The sequence below is a fragment of the Argentina silus genome (assembly GCF_951799395.1).
Source record: "Argentina silus genome assembly, chromosome: 3".
In the NCBI taxonomy this organism is placed as follows: Eukaryota; Metazoa; Chordata; class Actinopteri; order Argentiniformes; family Argentinidae; genus Argentina; species Argentina silus.
In genome coordinates this window covers 19,319,767-19,325,766 of record NC_139657.1, presented here as the reverse complement: position 1 = coordinate 19,325,766, position 6,000 = coordinate 19,319,767, and positions in this window count along the sequence as shown.

The following is a 6,000-nucleotide window of genomic DNA, read 5'->3' as shown; positions in this document are numbered from 1 at the left end:
AAAGCCCATCCACAGAGCCCCACCTGCTTGGGGTAAATCTGTCTTCATATCAGGCTCCTGACTTTTGCCTGGCCAGACAATAGATTAAACAATGAATGAATGATTTATTAGCTGTCGTTGTCATGCTATTTAGATGGATGGCTGTACACGCGGCGTGACCTCACTTCCTTGTACTCTGCCTTGTATGCGAGGGTATGAGGTGGGGTGGGGGTCGGGGCGGGCTCAGAGACGTAGCGGGGCGGGGCAGGTCAGGCACACCACTGGACACTGACAGGACCCAGCCTCTTGATCAATGATCCAGGGATTCGATTGTGTCGTATTGCAAGGCACATCCACAGCCAGCTGCATCCGAACTTCAGATGGGTATAAAGGACAAAGGTGTGTGTGTGTGAGTGTGTTTAAGTCTATGTGTGTTTGTAGGGGTTGGAGGGGATATGAACTGTAAAGCAATGAAAGAGAGAGAGCTCCTACTCTCCAACCTCAGTTCCCCTCTCCCTCCTCTCCTCTCCTCTTTCCTCCTCTCCTCCTCTCTCAAATGGGTAATTCTGGCGATGCCCCTGACAGGCCATGGTTTGGATTTTGATTTATGTTCCTCTGAAACTCAAATCAAAGATTCCATCTACTGCTGCTTTATGGCAGCTGGGATGATGAATGGTGCAGTCTCTCGGTCAAACCAAGCTGCTGTGTCTTTGCCCCACATTTTAATTGCTAAAGTAGCCAGTCATTTCTCAACCCTCCTTCTACCCTCTCCTCTGTCTCTGAACCTCATTCTTTCTTTCTCTCTCTCTCTGCTTTTCTATATCCCCCCATTGTCTCTCCCTTGTTCACGGCCTCATTCACATTATCACACACTCTCTCGCTTTGAATTTTCTGTATTTTAAATGAAGGCTTGTGTCCTTTAAGAAGGTGTACAGTGTGTACACAGCTGCCATTTTTAAAAAGATGATAATCACTATTCCATCGCTACACTATCCTTAATCCTAAACGGTGAAGTCCAACAGATATCCCTCAGTCTTTCACAACAGTATCTGTCTTTCTCCTCTTGCCCACATTATTTCTCACCTCAAGCTCTTGCTGTTCAACATGATATACTGCAAACAAGTCTGATGAGGGGGAAAATTCATTCCCGAATCAACATAAAAAGCCACTTTATTTGGAGGAAGAATGTGTTGATGTCAAGCCCTGATAGAGTTTATGTTTTCTCCCTATTTTTCAAAAGTAAACACATTCTGCGGTACATGACATTACTAAGTAGGTTAAGTATAGCCTGGGGCCTTCATCCATCATTACAAAATGAACGTAGCATATTCTGCTCGATACGAGAGGTGAAAGTTTTCCACTGTGCCAAGATGACATTTAATTTTTCACATCTCCTGCGCAGTCCTGGGATGAATTTTGGCAGACCTGGTGCAATTTAGCTGCTTGGCAGTTTGAAATTGGGCGATGAATCACAACGTGGATTCAATGGGAGCCAGTCACTGCATAATATTTTTCTCTGTGTCAGAAAAAAGAGAGAGAGAGAGAGAGAGAGAGAGAGAGAGAGAGAGAGAGAGAGAGAGAGAGAGAGAGAGAGAGAAAGAAAGAGAGAGAGAGAAAGAGAGGTATTGAGGTGTTGGATAGTGTTCACCTTCCTCACACATACTCTGCCCCCCCCCCCTTCAGAAAACAAAGAATTGGAGCCCACCACTATATGAGGAGCTGTGTGTGTGGGTGTCTAGAAGGTGAGGAGGTCTGCAAGGTCTGGTGTTAGATATGTTTGACAAAGAGCACCGAAGAGAGAAATCAATAAAGTCAGGCTTTAGCTTTGCCAGTCACTGAGCAGAGTCACTGAGAATGCAAAGCTCTCCTCTCTACCCAAGACCAACTGAAATGAGGAGAGAATAGAATGACACTGTGTCTGACACAAGCCATTTATTAGCCTGCCAGTGAGGCTATGATACAGTGCATTGCACAGCTGATGGGCTGTATCAGCCAGGACCACACCTCAATGTGCTTCTTTTGACTGGATCACAGTTAGGGAAATGAGTAGCATTTTGCATGATATGTTGCTCTATACCTGTGTGGTAATGCTATAATTGCTCATGTCAATGTTGTGTTATGTTGCATCGTGCACTACTACTGTTATTAGCAATTGTATAGTGTTCATGATCATATTAAGGACACTGTTTTTTTAGCACTATTCAACTTTATGATTAGGGAGGTGAGAGGTTGAGGGGTAGGAGGGTTGTTGTGTTGTTATTTGCAGGGATGATGTCAGTATTCACCATTCACTTGTACTCTGTTAAAGCGCCAATCAGGGCTTCTCTGCTGCTGGACCCCAGCATGTTGTCAGAGCATGTCGGCCTGTCAGCCTCAGCCCAAAGTTCACAGATGCCCCGGCCTCTCTGTGTGTGAGCCGCGGAGAGCGCCTCCACTTTCACTGTGTAAAATCACATTACCCTAATGAGAAGCCAAATGAAAGGATAGTGCTGTGGAATGGCCATAGACGAGTGAGTTGTCAAAACCATTTATGTTGGGTGAGATCGAGAGAGAGAGAGAGAGAGAGAGAGAGAGAGAGAGAAAGAGAGTGGGGCGAGAGAGGAGTGGGGAGAAAAAGAGAGAGAGAGAGACAGAGATAGAAAGAGAGTGGTGAGGAGGGAGAAGGGAGTGTAGGGAGAGAGTTCTTGACAGGGTAGTGCATTCTGGGTTATGGATAGATGGAGTCATCCTCCCATTATACTGGCTGTGTGCCAACAATGAAGCTATCTTGTCGCTACCTACGCATCACACAATTGCTTCTCATTTCAAGTCTGTGCGTGGTCATCCACCTATTGCAGCTCACTGACGGAAGTAAAAAACAAAAAAACATTAGAAATTCTATTGTATTGACTTACACAAGAAGTACGTATTTTAACACAGAGCTCTCTATCTCCTAGACACCTCTTTGCTAGCCTGGTTTTAGTGACACCAGGCTGGAAAATGTGAGTGAAATTTGTATGGTATGTGTAATAGGATGATTTAAAGTACCACTCAGTTGTGTGAGGACAGCCTTCACAAACACACGTCATCGAGAGATGTCGTCATCCTCGTCCTTGCTGTGTGCTTCGTGATGTCTTCAAACTTCATCAAATACAGGTTATTCCCCACCAATATTCTCTACCACGGTTCATTTTCTCCTATCTATCACTATCTTTCCTCTGAGGAGATTATATCAGGGCTTGTTGAACACTGACTTTAGGGGGCAAACGGGTAACAACTGAACAGAGCCAGGCAGAGCCATGAAAGTAAGTCAAACATGCTAGAGATCTAAAAAGGCCAAGAGACTGTGACAGCTATAGTAGCAGGTTTAGGCTTTGGTGGATGCTTTTCATTTTGACTGGCTGTTTTAATTCATGGCTTTGTACATTTTTAGTTTAAGACTATACAGTAGTAGTACTGGCAGTAAGGGAAAGAGTGAGGCATGGGAGTTAAAAGGAGACTTTCACTTCCAGTTGAATGTGAGGGTTTTCTGTAGCCGTCCGGTTGAGTCAACAGCCTAATTGCATGATATTGCCTCTGGGGAAATATGTCAAAACATATACAACAAAAATATTACTGTATATTTGTGGAAAGAAGGAAACGATGGATCATAGAGGCTCAAACACTTCCATTTGAAATATAAGTAACCTTAAAGTGACATACCAAGACAGTTATGGAAAAAGTGCACTATTACAGTTCTAGTCCTTGCACACTTGTAAGTTATTTTCTGTCTCCTTATAGGTGACTACTGCATTAGAGCTGTCTAGAGCAGTTATAATGGAGCCAGTGAAGACATTTGGCAGTCCCATTACAGCCTTGGTCTCTCCATTCGCCCAAATATCTCTTCTCATTACCTGATCGACCTGTAAGGAAGTGCATTCGTTACCAAAAGCTGGCCCGGGTCCCCGCAGAGTACAGCTCAGATAGATTTCCCATTTTAGATCAGAGGGAGAACTGAAGTCAGCTTCGATTGTATGAGACATCGAGGAGTTCTTCGGGGCAAACCAGCTGTGACTGGACTGATGTGTAGCTGTCACCGTGCTGTGACATGATATAATATGAAATGATATTGAACAACGCCAGTTTGGCACTAAATTGTTAGCATGGCTTCAGGTCTGACAGCAGCCAGTTTATGGCTTTAATCCCAAGGTCTTTTAAACCTTGCTTGACATAAATTGAGTTTGGCTTTTGGAAGAGAAAAAAAAAAAGAAATGACAGAGAAAACACTTGCTTGCCTTCTTTCTATTTTCCTCAACTAAAAACTTTCTCTGACAATGTGTTTGCTACCAATCAGTGGTTTCAAATGAAATTGAGATGTAAATGTCAAGGTGAATTGTGTGTGTGTGCGTGTTTGCGTGTTTGTGTGTGTGTGTGTGTGTGTGTGTGTGTGTGTGTGTGTGTGTGTGTGTGTGTGTGTGTGTGTGTGTGTGCGTGTGTGTGTGTGTGTGTGTCTGTCTGTGTGTGTGTGTGTACACACAGCCAACCGATATCACATTAGTCATACGTACTCTGGCAGGACTCTACATTGTGACATTGCAGTCTAACAGCCCTTGAGGGTCATCTCCCCTGTATAGAGCCATGACATCAGACCGTGATCTATGATTGAACTGCAATGTAAAGCATCAATGAAGCCCCCAGAACATGGATCTGACTCTGAGGGGAACATTCCCCATGACTAATGCCTCCACTGACAGGGAAAGATAAGAGCCATCCTTCACCCGACCAAAGCCCATTTCTCAGCAATAATGTTCATAATGTAGTGCTTTGAGGTCGTTATTGTGTGAATAATTGAAACAGTGATTTAAGTCATTGGGGGCTTAGGTCACACCACAACACCTAAGCTATATGAGATATTATGTAATTAAGAAAGGCATATGAGTAAGGAAAATTGTTTCTGGAGTTATTTAACAGAAGAGGTAAGACAGCCAAACAAGATCCAATTTGGTATGTTACTTGATTAGATGTTCATATGAGTGGCGACATCTGTTTTTAAAGAGAAACTGTAACTACAGCACATTAATTCATTGTGTAATGAATGACTGAGTGTCAAAGCAGGCCATGAAATCAGAGAGAGGAAAGTATGTCTGTGTGCAATGCTGTGATGCTTTTCCATCTGTTTGGCGAAAATTCCCCCTCCGATATTGGCACCAGTACATGAGGAGGGATTCAAGATGGCCTAATGCTGATTGGAAAGTCTCTGAACGGAAAACTGTAACAAAGATGGAGTGGACATTACAACACTGAATCTTAGTTAAGGACGCCTCAAACCTGTGTGACAGTATCATTAATCTCATGATATGAACAAAAAGACCCATACAACCGTGGACACTAATAGAATGTACAATCCCTGAATGTACAATACACTGTAAAGATACCCAGTGAAAAGAGACAATCCAGTTCATGCTACTGTAAGTACCTCATGCAGGTATCCAGAGGAAAATCAAAACAAGTTTGACCCCTGGCACTGTGACATGTAAATGTGCTTGTTGTTCCTTCCTATAACATTTTGCATATTTAATCCAGTGCTATTTTTCAATAATACTGAATAAAAATGACACCAACTTCATACATAGTAATTCTCCTCTTTTCCCTCTAACTAGATAACAATGACACCTCCCGTGTTTTGTGTGTGAATCAAGTCCAAGGAGACCACCACTTGGCACCTGGAGTGAGAGACTGACTGACTGGCATCAGCATATTAAGAAGCAAATCTGAATTCTCATCACTGACTCATAATGACAGGGGATTTACCGATACGGGGGTGGGGAGGGCGCACATCCAGACTGATTTACGACACATTGCAAAGTCAAGGGGCAAACTGTAAAACCCTAGCAAATGGAGTTGGCATGAGAGTCCGAGTCGGGTGCTGCTTGACACCTCGTTCTGTGCAATTGGCCTCCATGATATGGCCTAATGTATTAATGGGGAGCTTTGCCCTCCGATTTCTGCCTGATGAGATATTTCTACGACAAATCCATCTCTTAAACTATCTCTGCCCTCCAT